Genomic DNA, 19,073 nt, shown 5'->3' on the forward strand with positions numbered 1-19,073 from the left:
TAAATACCATTCATTGGTAGGAAGATGGTAGAATAGGAAGTACCAGGAATCTATCTCTCCACCTAGACAATTGCACTAGCAAAATCTGTATGAAGAAACCACTTTGGAACTCTGGAGTCTATTGAAAGCTATAACACACAGGAGGAAGCCTTGGATATAAAATTGTGGTTAATTTCAGTCAATATAGCTCTTAGCAAAGTAGCAGATACCTACTGCCCCTGCCCCCCACAGTCTCATAGGCACATGTGTTTCTGGAGCCAAAGTAGGCAACAAAGGACCTTACCTCCAAATAGCAGGTCTACTCTGTGATCACTGATTGCTGCTGCTGATCACAAATGTGCAGATGAAGAGGTGTTGCCCCTCTCCTCTTTGCTGCAAGACCATCCTCCTCCTGCTGAAGTGACTTCCAGGGAATTTAAAGGACCAGCATACTTCCTCTAGCCACTCCTTCTCATTCCCCCCACCCTACCTTTTTTTCCTTTTGGGAGTGGTCTCACTCCCAAAAGGAAAAAAAGGTAAAGAATGAAAAAAAAAATTAAAGAATGCCTAGAAAAAGGCTCAGAGAAGAAATAAGAAGACATTAAGTTTATACCTAAGGTTGATCCTCAGCACAGAGACAGTCTATGACAATAAAAAAATTTTTAAAAATGGATTAGCTAAGTATAATTTTAAACATCAGTTAACCCTGAGGAAGGGGGATAATCTTTTTTCCAGAGTTACCATGTTACTGATTCAAATATCCAGTTTTCAACCAAGGCATACAAAGAAACAGGAAAGTAATACCCATCCAAAGGGGGGAAAATGCATCAACAGACACTGTCCCAGAGAAATGACCTGATGTTAGATATACAAGACAAAGACTTTAAAACAATGGTTTTATCTAAAAACCATATCAAAGAACTAAGGAAGATACGGAGAAAGTCAAGAAAATGAGGTATGAACAATATGGAAAGATCAACAAGGAAATATAAAACCTAAAAAGAAACCAAAAGAAACTCTGAAGCTGAAAAAGTTCATAAATGAAACGCAAAATTTACTGGAGGGATTCAAAGGAAGATTTAAGCAGGCAGAAGAAAGAATCAGTGAACTTGAAGATAAGCAATGGAAATTATCCAGGCTGAGGAACAGAAATAAAAAAGAGCAAAGAAAAGCAGGCAGAACCTAAAGGACCTGTGTGACAACATTAAGTGGATCAACATATGTATTATAGGAGTTCCAGAAGGAGAGGAGAGAGAGGAAGGGGTAGAGAGAATATTTGAAGAAATAATGGCGAAGAACTTCCCAAATTCCATCTGAGAAGTTCAGTGAACTTCAAGTAAGATGAATTCAGAGAGACCCATGCCAAGACACATTATAATCATACTTTAGAAAGACAAGACAGAGAGAGTCTTAAAAGCATCTAAAAAGAAGATAATCATTATATACAAGGATCATCAATAAGAGAATTAGCATATTTTTCATCAGAACCTTCGGAGACCAGAAGGCAGACCAGAAGAGAAAATTCACAATGGTCTGATATATTCTGAGAACTAAAAGAAAAAAAATGTCAATCAAGAATCCCATATCTAGCAAATCTGTCCTTTAGAAGTGAGGGAGAAATCAAGCCACTCCCAGATATATGAAGGCTCACGGAGTTCATCACCACTAGACCTGACCCACAGGAAATGTTCAAGGGAGTCCTTCAGAGTGAAATTACTAGTTATGATGCAGTGAATCAAAGCCATACAGAGAAATAAAGATCTCAATAACAGTAAATACATGGGCAAATATCACAGCTGGTATTATTGGAATTTTGGAACTCTAAATCTTATTTTATACACAATTTAAGAGACTAATTTATTTAAAAGATTTGTTATTTTATGTTTGGTGGCACATGATGGGTAAGAGTGTAATTTTATGACATCAATAACTAAAAAGGATGGGAACACAGCAGTAAAGGAACAGTTTTTGTAAGTTATTGAAGTTAATCTAGTATAAACTCAATTTAGAATGTTATAACTTTAGGATATTAAGTGCAATCCTAGTGATAATCACAAATAAAATAGCTATAGAATATGTGCAAAAAGAAACAAGAAAATAATTTAAATGTTTTACTACAAAAAATCAACTAAGCACAAAAGAAGATAGTAATGCTGGAAATAAATAATATAAAGCTATAAGGCATATGGAAAACAAATAGCAAAATACCAGAAGTCCCTCCTTATCAGTCATTACTTTAAATATAAATGGATAAACTCTCCAATCAGAAGATAGAGATTAGCATAATGCATAAAAACACATGATCAAACTATATACCATTTATAAGAGACTGACTTCAGAACCGAATAGATTGAAAGCCAAAGGATAAAAAAAAAATATCTCATGCAAATCACAACCAAAAGAGAGCAGAAGTGGCTATTCTAATATCCAACCAAATATACTTTAGATACAAAAAGAAAGTGACAAGAAGGATATTATGTATTCAAAAAGTTTTAGTACATCAAGAAAATAAAAAATTATAAACATTTGTGCACTAAGGACAGACCACTAAAATATATGAAGCAAACTCTGATCAAATTGATGGGAAAAATAGACAATTCTATAGTAATAATTGGAGACTTCAGTATTCACTTAAAACAATGGACAGAACAAGCAGAAGATAAATAAGGAAACAGAGGATTTAACACAACAAACCAACTAGATCTTACAGACATACACAGACACTACCCAGCAACAACAGTATACACATTCTTTTGAAGTATGTACGTGTGACATTTTCCATAACAGATCATATTTTAGGCCACAAAGTAAGTATCAATAGATTTAAAGAGATAGATATTACACAAAGTATCTTCTCAGACCACCACAGGATGAAATTATAAATCAGTAACAGAATGGGAAACTGGAAAATTCACAAAATTCTGGAAATTAAACAACATACTCTTAAGCAACCAATGGTTAAAGAAGAAAACACACGGGAAATTAGTATATCTTTAGAGACAAATAAAAATGAATGTACAGCATACCAAAACTCATGGGATATGCAGGAAATTGGTGTTAAGCAGGAAATTTGTAGCTATAAATACATTAAAAAAAAAAAAAGAAAGGTCTCAAATCAACAACATAATTTTACTACCTGAGGAACCAGGGAAAGAACAAACTGAATTCAAAGCCAGCAGAAGGAAGGAAATAATAAAGCACAGAGCAGAGATAAATGAAATAAAGTGTAGGAAAAAAAATAGAGACAATCAGTGAAACTAAAAACTGCTTTTTCAAAAAGATTTTTAAAAAATTAATAAACCTTGAGGTAGATGTAATAAGGAAAAAAGAGAAAAGACTCAAATTACTAAAATAAGAAATGGGGGAACCTAGGTAGTTTGGTTCAGGTCATGGTCTCAGGGTCCCAGGATCTGCACTCAGCTTGGAGTCTGCTTGTCCCTCTGCTCCTCCCCCACTCGTGTGTACGTGCACAGGCATGTGTTCTCTCTCTCTCTTTCAAATAAATAAGTAAAATCTTGAAAAAAAGGATTACAGGAAAATACTACAAAAAATCATATGCCAAACAAATTGCATGTATAGATGGAATGGACAGATTTATAGAACCGTAAAACCTACCAACACTAAGTCATGAAAACAGATCTAAATAGACTTATAATTAGTAAGGAGATTGAATCAGTAATCAAACATCCCCCAACAAAAAAGCCCTGGACCCAATGGCTTCATTGGTGAATTCTACCAAATATTTAAAGAAAAACTAATACCAATGCTTGTCAAACTTCCAAAAAATTGAAGAAGAGGAACTACTTCCTAACTCATTCTGATGGCAACATTCCTGATACCTAAGCCAGACAAAGACCCCACAAGAAAAGACTGGATACCAGTATATCCCTTATGAACACTGATGCAAAAATCCTCAACAAAATGCCAGTAAACCAACTAGCAGCATATTAAAAGGATCATACACCATGACCGAGTGAGATTTATTCCTAGAATACAAGGTTGGTTCAACATAAGGAAATGAAGTGACATGATACACCACATCATCTTCATCACCAGAAGGAAGGGGGAAAAGATGATTATCTCAGTTGATGCAGAAAGTGTTCGACGTGATTCAACATTGTTTCATGATAAAAAATACTCAGTAGGCAAGGACTAGAAGGGACTACCCTCCACATGATAGAAGTAAAGTATGAAACCTGCCATGGATGTCATGAGGTTGAAAGGCAGAGAGCTTTTCCTCTAAGAACAGGACAATCTTGTTTTCAACACTTCTATTCAGCATGTTCTCTCCAGAACAATTAGTCAAGGGAAATAAGACACATCCAAATCGGAAGGGAAGAAGTCAAATGATCTTGGTCACAGATGATATGATCTGACAAGGGATTAATATCCAGAATATGTACAGAGCTCCTAACATGTGTGAAACCCATGTGATCCTGTCAAACCTCGAGTAGCCACAGGTCATCTGTACATGTACCTTTCAACGTGGGAAGAAAAGCAGAGGCTTGGCTGGATGTCGTCCCGCTGACGCAACCGTCTGAGCCGCGGTCTCCTAAAACAAGACCGGTGCGAAGCAAGTGGGTCTGCATTGCCAAGGAACACACTGTCTCCCAACACTCTCCCTCCCAGAGTATCTCTGGGCCCTTTCTGTGTATGCGGGTAGATTTCTAGAAAGTTCTCTTCAGCCTTCTGTCTTAGTGCACATGGTGTGTCCTGAGGAAGGCTTGACACCCTCTCTAAAAGACGCCCCCGTTGACCCTCACTCTGATGATGCTCTTTACCCTTATCAGATGGGGCACACTCTGTGATTTGGGAGTTTACCTGTTCACTCCTATCTTCCTGAAAACCACAAGCCTCACCATCATAGGGCACTGTCTGTGCTGTTCATAGGTGCAGACCACCTGCCCAGCACAGGGCCTGGCACACAGCGTGTGTGGAGTAAATGTTTGTTGACCAACCAGTCGAAAGAACTCACTAGTGACTTCCCAGTTGCCAAATTCATTTGCTTCCTTTTGAAATTTTGGGCATGATTTCCAGGTGTTCCTAATTAGAAAGTAATATCCGTTTATATCAGAGAATATAAAGGAAAAAATAAAATTATGTGTAATTCCATCGCCCAGAGATAATTTTTGTGTTATTTGTCTGCATTTTCTCATAGTTTTACTTTTGTGCATATAGAAGTGTATTGAGTATAGTTCGAATTGTACCTCATATATAATCTTATATCCTAAATTTTTTCATCTAACATTAAATGAAAAGAATGTTTACACCTCATTAAAATGTCTTCTTGCGTACCACTGAATGTGTTCACGGCCTGTTTCCGTGGGGTGACCCTGCTGTGGATGTGCTCAGTCCCTCGGCAGCTGGGCTGTAGGTGACACAGTGTCCCTGCTGCTGTAAACAGAGCTGAGATCCCCCTGATGCACCAGTGCTCACGAAGACTCTCTCCCATGCTGCTCTTTTTGTGTTGGATGCAATCGTTGGGATTTTTCACTGTTTCCGACCTGCACAAGTGTCCCTTTTGTTCGATCGACCCCAGTGCGAGGCCCTTGGGTGCGGCTTCCTGTGCTGTGGGGGTGGCTCACTCCTCTTTATGTGCAGCTCTTTCCACTGTCCCTCACACTTCTCTTCTGGCCTGTCTTGCTCTCAGGTCTCCTGACTGTCCAGAAGTGCTGGCCCCTCTGTCCCCTGCCCTCTCTCCACACCACTCCGCTGCTGCGCATTCCTCCACAGACCACGTCTTTAGCCTTGTTGCCCCCACCCACCATAAGCCTACTAGGAGATTCTTTTTTTAAAAAAAATTTAATCAATTAATTAACAGATAATGTATTATCAGTTTCAGAGGTAGAATTCAGTGTTTCATCAGTTGCATATCACACCCAGTGCTCAATAGGTCACATGCCCTCCTCAACGTCCATCCCCCAGTTACCCCCTCCCCCCACCCCCTCCCCTCCAGCAACCCTCAGTTTGTTCCCTAGAGTTAAGAGACTCTTATGGTCTGTCTCCCTCTCTGGTTTCATCTAGTTTTATTCTTTCCTCTCTTCCCCTATGATCCTCTGTCTTGTTTCATAAACTCCACATTTGAGCAAGATCATATAATTGTCCTTCTCTAACAGATTTATTTTGCTCAGCATAATACCCTCTAGTTCCATCCACGTCATTGCAAATGGCAAGATTTCCCTTTTGATGGCTGAGTAATATTCCATTGTATATATGAACCACATCTTCCCTATCCATTCATCTGTGGATGGACATCTAGGCTCTTTCCATAGTTTGCTGTTGTGGGCATTGATGCTATGAACATTGGGGTGCATGTGCCCCTTCGGATCACTACATTTGTATCTTTGCGGTAAATACCCTATAGTGCAATTGCCGGTCGTGGGGTAGCTCTGTTTTCCACTTTTTGAGGAACCTCCATGCTGTTTTCCAGAGTGGCCGCACCAGCTTGCATTCCCACCAACAGTGTAGGAGGGCTCCCCTTTCTCTGCAGCCTCACCAGCATCTGTCCTTTCCTGACTTGTTAATTTTAGCCATTCTGACTGGTGTGAGGTGGGATCTCATTGTGGTTTGGATTTGTACTTCCCTGATGCCGAGTGATGTGGAGCACTTTCTCATGTGTCTGTTGGCCATTTGTATCTAACAGGTGATTGATTCTACCTCTGTGTCCCACCTAGTTAGACCTCGTGCTCAGGATCCAGGCTACTACCCATTTTCTGTGACTCTGGGCAAGTTTTAACTTCAGTAAGGCTAACACTAGTTCCCAGCTCTAAGGGTTAAGTGAGATAACCATAATTCACAGACTCTAAGATAGACCACCCACACACACACCCCTTAACGGCTCTGAAGTGGGAACACATCTTACGGCGCCTGGCAGGGCACGGTTTTGGAGAAGGCAATTTCTCTTTCTCGGTGGCATATACGACAACAATGGCAAGCTGTTGTCAGTGAAACACAGTGTGTATAAATGTTTTGAGGATGGCAAGGATGACACTCGACTGCTCACACTATTCTGACATGTCTTCCCACACCCACCCAGCCGCTTACACGAGCCTGTGCTCCACCCTCCAGCGTGTCCTCTCCTACAGCCCGTGGGAATCCCTGCTCCTGCTTCTTCCCCTCGACGTCTCCCCGTAGCCCTGCCTCCAGCCTTCACATCTCCCACCTGGGTCCCTGCAGCGGGTTCCCACGACTTCCCCTCCACTCCCATTCTCTCTCATCTGTTCCCCCCTTCTCTACAGTGGCAGAGATGTGCCTCACAGCCATTCTGTGGCTTCCCATTGCCCTCCAGGTAAGTCAGAGCTCCTCGAGCTGCACCTGGCCCTGCAGAGTCCAGCCCCTGCAGACCTCCTAAATGCACCTGCCACCAGGGACCTCCTTCCTCTGCTTGCCTGCCCCCTTGCACATCCGTCATTTCAGAGTTCTGTCCCAGCACCACTTCGGGTTGCTATCTCTTCCCAGTGCCCTCAGGAAGCCCTGAGCCTCCCCACCCTGCTGCCCCCAGCGCACTGACTGCCGGAGCTGCATTTTCTCCTTTATACCTTCATCGTGTCTGCTGGCAGTCTTCCCTATACCTGCATTGTGAGGTCGCTGCTCATCTCTGAAGCCCGGCCCCTCCCAAACCCCACACCTGGAGCAGGACGGGCTACCAAATGCTTGTCCAACAAGTGAGCTGAGCAAACACTCCTTTTCTGGGACCCCTGCCGGCCCTGTGGGCACTCAGGCTCAGTCTCGCCAGTGCAGAAGGGGGTTCTGTCAGGATTTCAAGAACCATCTGCACTGTTTTTTGGAGTCTAAACAGGTGGAGAAAAGAACAGGAACTCTGCAGAGTGCAAAGAGAAAACAAAACACTCTGGAAAGGACCAGAAACCCGAGCCATCGTCACACAGAGCCCAGAGGTGGCAGGAGACCGGGACAGGCTGGCAGGTACCCCGACGCTGGCAGAGGGCGTCCCGAGAGACTGCAGACATGCACAGTGACTAGGTGCCTGCAGTTTCTTGTTCAGTTTAAATCCGTAGCTACTTGAAATTTGTGTACGCTGCATCAGATTTATCGCTCATTTGGACTCACTGATTCTTTGCAGTTTTAGGGCATTTTATTCTGTTGTCTGCAAGCATTTGCCAAATGGTCATATCCTAAAAACAGATGGCATGGAACAATGACTCAACTGATGAACTCAGCCGTTTCCTCACACAAAAAAATTACAAGATAGAAACAAGCTCAGCCGATCGACTGTAGGTTGAGGGAGAGAGACCTGGTAAAAAATAGTAACTTGGCGGGGTAGCATGCGTAAAATATCACTAGGAAATCATGTGAGAGTCCAGAATTAGCTGTAGACACTTTGTCCAGAGAGGAAGAGAAAATTAATAATTTGAGAAGTTTGCCAGATAATTTAAAAACTAAACTCTCTCTCTTCATCTTATTCTTACTGCTGGCAAAACCATAATTCTGAACGAAGATAAATAAGATTTTCATTTTGTCATTAATTTTCCTGTTTATTAATGTCCCAATGAATCGTGTTAAAGACTTGGAAAATCTTCACTTACTCCCCACACCTGTGAGCTGCCGTCTTGTGGTACGTTTCAGCAGATTGCTTTCCCTTGAAGTCTAGTCAATGGTAAGACATTGCATAGACACCGAAGTTTAAACAAACACCCTTAGCCCCAAAACCCTGCCCCGAGTATCCCCAGGTCCCACGGGCCCCCAGCCCAATTCCCTCCTTCAAGGGGCCCTGGTCCTTTAGGCAGCTGCTGGCCCCCCAGGCATCTGTGTGGGCAACAGTAGGGAAGTTAAGTCCCAGCTTGCCGCATACTTGCCTTGGACATGTCCTACACAATCTTGAGGCACAGAGGGAACAAATGCCTTTTCCAAAGATGCATAGCTAATAATTACTAATTATTGAGGCATTCAGAAAGTCTATTTTTCAATTTATATTGAAACCTCAAATATTTCATCTCAAATCTTTGTATCTTTTTAAGAATTTTATTTATTTGAGGGCATCTGGGTGGCTCAGTTGGTTAAGCGACTGTCTTTGGCTCAGGTCATGATCCTGGAGTCCAGGGATCAAGTCCCACATTGGGCTCCCTGCCCGGCAGGGAGTCTGCTTCTCCCCTGACCTCTCTCATGCTCTCTCTTTCTAATTCTCTCTCTCTCTCTCTCTCTCTCTCTCAAATAAATAAGTAAAATCTTTAAAGAAAAGAATTTTATTTATTTGAGACAAAGAGAGAGTGAGACAGAGAGATCATGAGTGGGGGGCAGTGTAAAGGGTGAAGCAGGCTCCTTGCTGAGCGGGGAGCCCGATGTGGGGCATGATCTCAGGGATCATGACCTGAGCCAAAGGCAGATGCTTAACGGACTGAGCCACCCCGGAGCCCCTCAAATCTTTATTTGTAATTACGAGACTAATGTCTAGGGACACCTGGGTGGCTCAGTTGGTTAAGCAGCTGCCTTCAGCTCAGGTCATGATCCCAGCGTCCTGGGATCGAGTCCCACATCGGGCTCCTTGCTCGTCGGGGAGCCTGCTTCTCCCTCTGCCTCTGCCTGCCATTCTGTCTGCCTGTGCTCGCTCTCTCTCTGACAAATAAATAAATAAAATCTTTAAAAAAAAAACACGAGACTAATGTCTATTTACTGTGAAAAATGAAACATCAAATGGTAAAGGGCGTGAGTAAAAGGAGGGATTCTCTTGGACTGAACTCCTTAGAAGTAATCACTGTTGGCTTGCTAGTGAGCAGTGACTTTTATTCATTATATTTGTTTATTTAAACAAAAATGGGATCATATTCTATTCAGTCCTGGGCCCTTCCTACCGTTTTCTGGGTGCTGCTGCCGCCGCTGCCTCCTGGGGTTGGTCTCCGCAGGCTCACTCATCCGTTGACGTCACTCTGTGCCCAATACCTGTGCCGTTTTATTTCGGGTCTGTGTCCTCAGGCAGAACACTGTGATTCCGCTTTTCACTCTCGTCTCAGAGGCTTTTCCCTCAGTTTCATCCATTTATGTTTATTGATTAAGTATCCTGTTTGCTCGCTTCTGCCTTTTTCCTTGTTTTGTTTCCTTTCTTTCTCCTCCATTATGTTGTTTTCTTTAGCAAATGTCAAGAAAATGCTTGGAACCTATGTTTCAAATCCATCCTTCATTATTTGTGTTGACCCTCTTGAAATTCCTCTTTTACATAACAGGAAACAGGTAAAGCCCGAGGGCAGAGGGAGATGTTAAGATAAAGTCAAACAAAGGGAGGGAAAACAGAAGCTCCTAGAAAGAGGGTTTCCTGCAGCCGCGGCAGAGACCGCACAGTGTTTGAAGTGTCGGCTTGATGCACTGGCTTGATGCTGTCCGGAAACCGGCCTTGGCGCCGAAGCTCTTAGGCTTCTGACAAGACCAGACCCTAGGGATCCAAGCCTCCTGGGGAGGTGATCCCTGCTCTCCATGGAAAGACAAACACGGATAGCTTAAGGAAACAACTCATTGCTTCTGGATCCCAAGTCAGAAAGAACTGTGGTCTGAGTGTCCCAAACCAAAGGACAGCTCTGTCACAAGCAGCTTGCACCCCCCTGTTTTAAGTTCCCAGAAACTTCAGCCTCCACATGTCTATGTACAGGAGGAAGAGGTGACAGGCACAGGGGCAGAGGGAAGGACACCCGCTATGGGGACTCCTCAGCCAAAAATCCCTCCCCTGCTCTTGGGTCTGAGGGTTTGAAGTAGAAGAACTTTCTCTGAGGGTTAGCTTGTGCTTTTCCCTGACAAGCCCTGCCTCCCAGCCTTGGAAATATTAGGGAATTAGCACGGAGGTGGGGATGGAGGTAACAGGACCCTTTTTATGGGAGGACTCTTTCCTTCAGAAGGAAAACCAAAATCAAGCTATTTGAAAACTGCAGGGTTAGGGAGAAAAGAGCTGTTCCATAGGACCAGAAGGTTAGAAAATGGTTCCCAAACCCCCAGTAGCCCTCCTTGACCAGCTGTCTGAGGACACCCCTCCCTAATGTCTGTCAGCTGGGCCTTGGACTTGTGCTCACCTGCTACAGACAGGGTACACCACAGTTTACAACTCCAGAAATGGGCCTCTCATTGACTTGGCAGAGAAAATGGCTCTTCTCCTGGAGAGCCTGGTCCCTTCTCCTGCAGCTGCATCTCTTCTAGTAACACTTACTGTCCTAATTTGCTGAATGGCTGCACTGCCAGCTTCCCTGGGAGCCTCAGCATTTTTTTTTCTAGTTTAAATATTAGCTTGCAAAATATCTAAAATATTTTGAAGGAAGGATTTCAACTTCCCTCCTCGTTTATCCCTAACTCCAAAGAGAAATTACTTAGCTAACTTGGTACCTGTTTTTACCCAGAGATGATAAGATTTCTATAAGATCATCCCATAAAGCTCATTAGCCAAGAAACAGATTCTTAACTACAGAGAACACACCGGTGGGTACCAGAGGGGAGGTGGGGGAGGCTGGGGGGGGGTAGGGGGGAATAGAGGATGGGTATGACGAGGGCACTTGTCCTGAGGAGCACTGACTGATGTACAGAACTGCTGAATCAGTGCATTGTGCACCTGAAACTAGCATTACATTATGTGCTAACTAACTGGAATTAAAATAAAACCTTAAAAAACAAGAAAACTCATTAGCCACCCTGAAATTTACAGGAACCCTCAGCTGACTGGAAGTATGTATTCCTCTAATCCAGTGCCGCAGCCCCAAATAATCACACACACGAGAAGGAAACACAAATGAAACCTGCGCCAGGGTCGCAGGCAGCATCGGTCGGAAGCTGATACAAACTGTGCAGAGGGGCGTGCTGGGGGCAGGGGGCATGAGGCGGGCATCTGTTCACTCTGCCCGTGAGCCTGCATTTCTCACCTGCGAGGAAAGGATAGGAACCACCTCCCAGAACTCAGGTTAGGGATAAACGAGTAACGTTTGCAAAAAAATGATGATAAACGTGCCTGACATTTACTCGGCAAGTAGTGAAATATCATTTCTTTCTTTCCTTCCTTGCCATTTGCATCTTCACACAGAATAAAAACATTAACTGATAAAAAACCCACTTTTGAAAATTATTACACTCCCACGGTCACTGCAACATTATTCACAGTAGCCAATACATGGAAACAACCTAAGTGTCCACCAATAGGGGAACAGATAAAAAAAATGTGGTACACACACACACCTGCACACCCACACATCCACACACACACCTGCACACACACACCTGCACACACACATCCACACACACACATCCATATATACATGCACACACATCCATACACACATGTATACATATACATAAACACACACACACATACACACATAAACAATGATAGAATATTACTCAGCCATAAAAAAGAATGAAATCTTACCATTTATGACAACATGGATGGACCTCAAGGGCATTGTGTGAAGTGAGATAAGTGAGACAGAAAAACAAACACAATACAATCTTCCTTATATGTCAAATCTAAAAATAAAACAAAACCAAAAAAATAAGCTAGATGATACAGAGAACAGCCAGGCAGTTGCCATGGTGATGGGGGGGTGGACAGACAAAGAGAGTCAAAGGTGAAAAAAAATAGTAGAGACAGGGCATTTAATATTCCTGCAACCTAAATTCTGTTCATAGAAAATCATTCAAAGGAACATGTTATAGACAAACGGTACGTTAAGACATTGACTCGTCTCAAGGATTTTATAATTTCAGTGTGTGTGTATATGTGTGTATAGACATGTATGTCTATGTATGGATGTGTGTGTGAATGTGTGAATGTGTGAGTGTGTGTATTTGTGTATACATGTGTGTGTCCATGTATGGGTGTGTGTGACTGTGTGTAACTATGTGTGTGTGTGTGTGCGTTTGTGTGTGTGAATGTGTGGATGTGTGTGTCTGTGTATGTATGTGTGTTAGAGAAGTGGGTTTGGAAAGAAGTGGGATGATGAAAAGTAGGTGTTCTATTAAGGTTATTCAATTTTTTAAAAAATTGTATGTATGTATGTATTTATTTATTCGAGAGAGAGAGATGGAGAGTGATCATGAGTAGGGGAGGGGTAGAGGGAGAGGGAGAAGCAGACTCCCTGCTGAGCAGGGAGCCCAATGCTGGACTTGATTCTAAGACCCTGAGATCATGACCTGAGCTCAAGGCAGATGCTTAGCCAGCTGAGCCACCCAGGCGTCCCAAGGTTATTTCTATATGACAGAATCAACCCAGGGATAAGGGAACATGTTTACATCAGTAGTTGGAATCAGAATTTAATTACTGAAATATTTCTGCACCATCATTCAACAATTACTCCTCCAGACCCTGCCATATCATACACTCAGCAGAGCTCCCAGTAGTGACTTCTTAGTTTTGGTTTGCAGTTAGGGTCAGAAGAGAATTCAATAGGTTCTTTTTAAAAGATTTTGACCATTTAAGATATTGGAAAATATTTTAATTTGACTTATTTCAAGCCATAGTGATCTGGTACTGTGTTTATTGAGGTGGCTTTCAACTCACCCTGACTGACTATGTAAGTTCGGATAATATTTTGTGATCATCTTGGCCGTCCCTTGATGGGTTCTTTGCCTGATTATATCTTAGCTGTATTATGAAATTAAAAAAAGCCATAAGAACTCCACTTCTAGCATTTCAGATGACTTGTGCACTGAGGCCCCACTGCTGCTGCGGAAGGTCAGGGGAATGGGACTATCTGCAGCGGAGGAGGTGGCCTTAATTCTCCCCTGTCCAAGTCCAGATGGTACTGTAACAGAGCAAGAAACCCTATTCCTCTTTCCCTAAGTGACCCGTACAACTAGGTCCCACCATCCAGACTTTTTCCACAGATGGTTTCTAGCCCAGCCTTTACAGAGGATGAAGGAAACAAATGAAAACAAAAACAAAAACAAAACAAAACAAAAAAAAAAAACAAACCCTGGCCAGTGGTGTCCTGAGACCCAGCACCACCCAATACCAATAAGCCAATGTGTGTGTGTGTGTGTGTGTGTGAGAGAGAGAGAGAGAGAGAGAGAGAATATGTATGGGTCTGTGTGGGTGTCTGGATGTGTATGGATGTATGTGTGTATTTGTGTACAGATGTATGTGTCTATGTATGGATATGAGTGTGGGGACTCAAAGTGCAATTGTGAAAGGTCTGATTTGGTGTAAGAGTACTTTAATGCATTTTAGAAAGATAGTCAACAACAAAATTAAAAGGATACATGATTATCTGATTATTTAAATAGAGGTTTCTTTAAAGAAGATGGGCAAATGGCCAGTAAGCCCATGAAAAGAAGCTCAGTGTTATTAGGGAAGTGCAAGTCAAAACCACAATAGGACCTCACTACACACCCACTAGTTGACCCAAATCAAAAGACAGAAAATAACAAGTGTTGGTGAGGGACATGGAGAAACTGGAACTCATCCTTTGCTGGTAGGAATGTAAATGGTAAATGGGGCAGCCAGTCTAGCTGTTCCTCAAACAGTCAAGCATAATGTTACCATCTAACCGAAAATTCCACTGTTTTCAAGAGAACTGAAAACACATGGCCACACAAAACTTGTACAACAATGTTCACAGCAACATGTTTATAATAGCCAAAAAGTAGAAACAACCTAAATGTCCATCGACTGATGAGCAGGTAAGCAAGATGTGATCTAACCATCCAAAGGAATATTGTGCAAACATGAAAAGAAAAAGATGATATGATTGATTCTAAATGAAATAGAATTGTCAGTAAATTGAAATATTGTATTTCCTTCACATTCTAGTAAATTGATATTTTACTGTCCTTGCCTAAGGAAAGTGTTATGTCCAATATGTACTTTTAATCCAATGGGAACTGGTACTGTTGTTTAGCAAGGCCACGCCCAAGCCTGAACCCAAAGAGTGGAGGGAGAGGGAAGGACTCAAAACACAAACTGGGAAAAGAAGACAAATGTGAGAAGTGTGGTGGAGAAAATGGCAAGTGGCCACGGACTCCCCCAAGTCCTGGTTCTCTCGGGTGCCGGCTAGGTCCTCCCCACCACTATCACACTGAGGACAGCTGTGTGCATGCGTGACACAGCGCTCCAAGACTACCCCTGACCAGATGATGCAGCAAAACTAGTTTTTGTGCTTCTTCAGCTGATAACTGTAAACCAGTTACACAGGAGTAATATTGGGAGCTACGGAGGTTTTTCTCTAGCCATGATACTTTATTATCATTATTGTGCTGTTGGGCATTTGTTTAAAATTCGCAGGTGGATTTGCATAATTTACCTTAAAAAACCTGTGACCGTAACTTTAACAAATATCTAAATAAATCAGATTAAAACTCCATGTGAAGAAACTACACCAGACTCCAGAACACATAACCCTAAGACCTAAAAGGAATCTGTGAGCCTTGGATGGACGGATTGAGTATTGCCAAGAGTGTCTCAGAAAATGTTTACTCTCTCTGTCACACCCAGAAAAGACCCCTCATACTGCTCTACAACAATGAACATCTATCCTATAGTTAATGCCTCAAAAAAAAAAAAAAAAAAATGACCGAAAGACTCATACACACCTTCATTTACTCAATAAACTAAATCTAAAATTGAATTTGGTAATGATTGCCATAAAGTTTTTCCGGCGAGATAAACACACCAGGCAGGTAGGCACAAGGTAAGATTTATTAAAGGCATCTCCGGTGCAGTTTCAGGGCTCAGGAGAAGGGGAGCCAGGAAAACTGCATGGGAGGAGGGCACCCTCGGGCGAGGTTCCGCAACTCTGGAAAGCAGAGTGGGGGAAGTCGCGCCCGAGGCAGGGAGAAGGGGGCTTTTAAGGGGTCTCGAGGGGAGCTCAGGGGTCTTTTGGCAAGTTTCCCTTATTCGGGTATTTTGCCTGCTCGTCGGGGTCCCATTGGTCCACAGGAGCCCAGGGCGGGGGTCTCAGATTCCCGCTTGTCAGGGTCCCATTGGTCCACGGGAACCCGGAGCGGGGGTCTCAGATTCCTGCTTGGGTCTTTGTTTCCTGTCCGAGCTCAGGTTTTGTGGCGGGAACTTTCGCCATCTTAAGTAGCCCTTTCTTTCTGCCAGCCCAACAATTGCACAACTCTGAAAATACCAAAACCACTCAAATATACACTTAAAAGGGTGATTTTTATTGTATAAGATTATGTCTCAATGAAGCTGCAATTTTTAAAAAAGATGGTATGAGGGGCACCTGGGTGGCTCCATTGGTTAAGCATGTGCCTTTGTCTCAGGTCATGATTCCAGGGTCCTGGGATCAAGCCCTGCATAGGGCTCCCTGCTCAGCATGGAGCCTGCTTCTCCCTCTCCCTCTGCCTCCTGCTCCCCTGTTTGTGCTCTCTTTCTCTCTCAAGTAAATTAATAAAATCTTAAAAAAAAAAAAAAAGGGCTGTCAGATTACTCCACATCATCAAGAAAGAGCTCTCTGTTGGGAAACAGCACAGGTCTTCCCACAACAGGGTGATTTTGGCTCTTTCCTCTCTGAACTTTGCTCAGAGAGTCTTTAGTCGGCAAATGGGTCTTATTTCACACATGCCTCTTAGGGAGCTTTGATTTTATTTTGTTTTTTAAAGATTTTATTTATGTATTTGACAGACAGAGATCACAAGCAGGCAGAGAGAGAGGAAGGGAAGAAGGCTCCCTGCTGAGCAGAGAGCCCGATGCGGGCTTGATCCCAGGACTCTGGGATCATGACCTGAGCTGAAGGCAGAGGCGTTAACCCACTGAGCCACCCAGGCGCCCGGGAGCTTTGATTTTAAAGATAACTTGAAAAAGTAAGGTACCAGGTGTGTTTTTAATCCCACATTACACTGTGCATCAAATTAGTTTCAATGTATCGGACTTTGAAATGCTTTAAAATCACCATAAGTATAATGAATGGGGACAGTGATGGGTGGTAGAGAATGGGTTGGTGGGGTTAGAGGAGTGGCTGGAGGAGAGGCTGGGTTTATCTGTGTGGCATGCTGCCTGCGCTTGGGGGCCTCCTTCCTTCCTGACCTCTAGTTCCCTCCTCTATGTCACCCAGCCTCTAGCAGCACCTCCATAATGCAAATGACCACACGCTGGTTTCTCAAAGATAGTGAGACATGGGACTGCCAAAAACTCCCAAATCTATTTTGGGAACAGAGTAAATTTTATATAACCCACAAGTATATTAAGGGTGAACTACACACAGTACTGACCGTCAAAACAGTGGCTGAAACAGAAAGAACCCTAGGAGCTATTAGCCTGGAGCCTTCCATGATTCTCAGGCTCCTGACATGACAACCTTCTGACATCCCTGGACTAACCAATCTCCAGTCCTGGGCCAGCTATGGTCCCCTACAACCCATAGAGCAAAGCCAACGATTCATGGAGAAGTGGCGGTCACTAGTGGTGCTCCCTGGTACTGCAGCTCCAGCTCCTGAACCCAGATGCCCAGAGGAGCAGTAGGCTCAAACCACTGGGCACTTCCAAATTGTCCAAGGACCCTCCAGTTAAGATCTTCTCTCTCTCTGCAAGGGGGATGCTGCTGATGGTCATTTTCCCAACCCTCAAACTCGGCTCCCCAGCAGGATGGCTCCAAAGCAGAGACGGTAATCTCCAGTCAAGTTTCTGTGGGCATGAGTTACTTTGACTCCCACTGACACAGATATGTGACATGTCCCCGGGTCACGTGCCCTGACTTAGAACCAAATGAATAAAACAATCAATGAAGCAACAGTATTCCATGACAGAAATATGCTCAAATTACCATACCACACATGCTCAACTGTTAGAGGCCCTGCACAACAAAGAACGAATCAATTCCTCGTGCTCAAGTGAACACAGGGTCACAGCAAGCGATCAGCAATGTCCTAAAGATTCTGAGATGGTCACTCACCCTGAGCTATTTCCTCCGGAACTTGTAGTTGCCTTAAAAGCCACACTTCAGTCACTAACAGATAAGACAACAGAAGTCATTGTTGAGCCCTGACATCCAGCTTTTAGCTGTGGCTTTGTGCTGACTGGCTCTGTGACCTTGAGCAGCAAAATTATCCTTGCAGGATCTCATTTTCCATGAGAGCAGGTGTCACAAGGCTGTACATTGACTTTTTTAAAAAAAGTTTTTATTGATTTATTTCAGAGAGACAGCACAAGCATGGCGGAGGGGAAGGGCAGAGGAAGCCACCCACAGCTGAGCAGAGAGCCTGGTTGGAGTGGGCCTGCACAGGGGAGGGGGCTGGGGGCCTTTGATCCCAGGACCCTAGGATCCTGATCTGAGCCAAAGGCAAATGCTTAACTGACTGAGCTTCCTAGGCACCCCTAGGCTGTACATTTATGAATCAACATAAAACCTCAAGTTAACAAACATTAATCAGACATTACTTATCTACATGGAGGTTAATTTGAAAGACAATTGTCGGGGTGCCTGGGTGGTTCAGTTGGTGGAATAACAGCCACAAAGATGTGGAATTCCTGACCTAGTGAATGCGCTATGCAGGCAGCCTCTAGAATCGGGAAAAGCCAAGGAATTGAATTCTTCCCTGGAGATGGAAAGCATATACATTTCCTCTAGATGGAAAGCAGCCCTGTCAAACTGTGACACTGGTCTGGGGAGACTCATTTCAGGTACTAATCGAAGGTTAGGAACAAAATTAGAACTCTGCCAAATGTTTGAATGCCCATGTATGGTTTGATTAATAGAGGAAATTCTATTTATTTCCTTCTCCTCACATTCTCCCACAGTATTGGCCTTCAAGGAACACACAGATTACGGGGCAGATGATATGAAAAAATGAACAGGCAATTACAATCATGTTTCAATGAGGAAAATACAGTGTTACTAAAAAGTGTATGAGGGACACATAAGCTCAACTTGGGGAGCTCAAAGATCTCCTAAATGAAATGGCCATTGTATTAATCTGTTTCCCAGAGAAACTGAACCAATAGGAGAGAGGAGTGTGTGTGTGCGTGTGTGTGTGTATACATGATTTATTATAAGGAACTGGTTCATACAGTTATGGAGGCTGAGAAGTCCCGAGATTTGTAGTTGGCAAGATGGAGACCTGGGAGGGCCAATAGTGTGAATTCCAGTCTGAGTCTGAGTCCCAAGGCAGATCAATGAATGTCTCAGCTTAAGCAGTTAGGCAGAGAGCAAATTCTCTCTTACTCTACCTTTTTG

Source organism: Lutra lutra, chromosome 3 (assembly GCF_902655055.1).
Source record: "Lutra lutra chromosome 3, mLutLut1.2, whole genome shotgun sequence".
Taxonomy (NCBI): domain Eukaryota; kingdom Metazoa; phylum Chordata; class Mammalia; order Carnivora; family Mustelidae; genus Lutra; species Lutra lutra.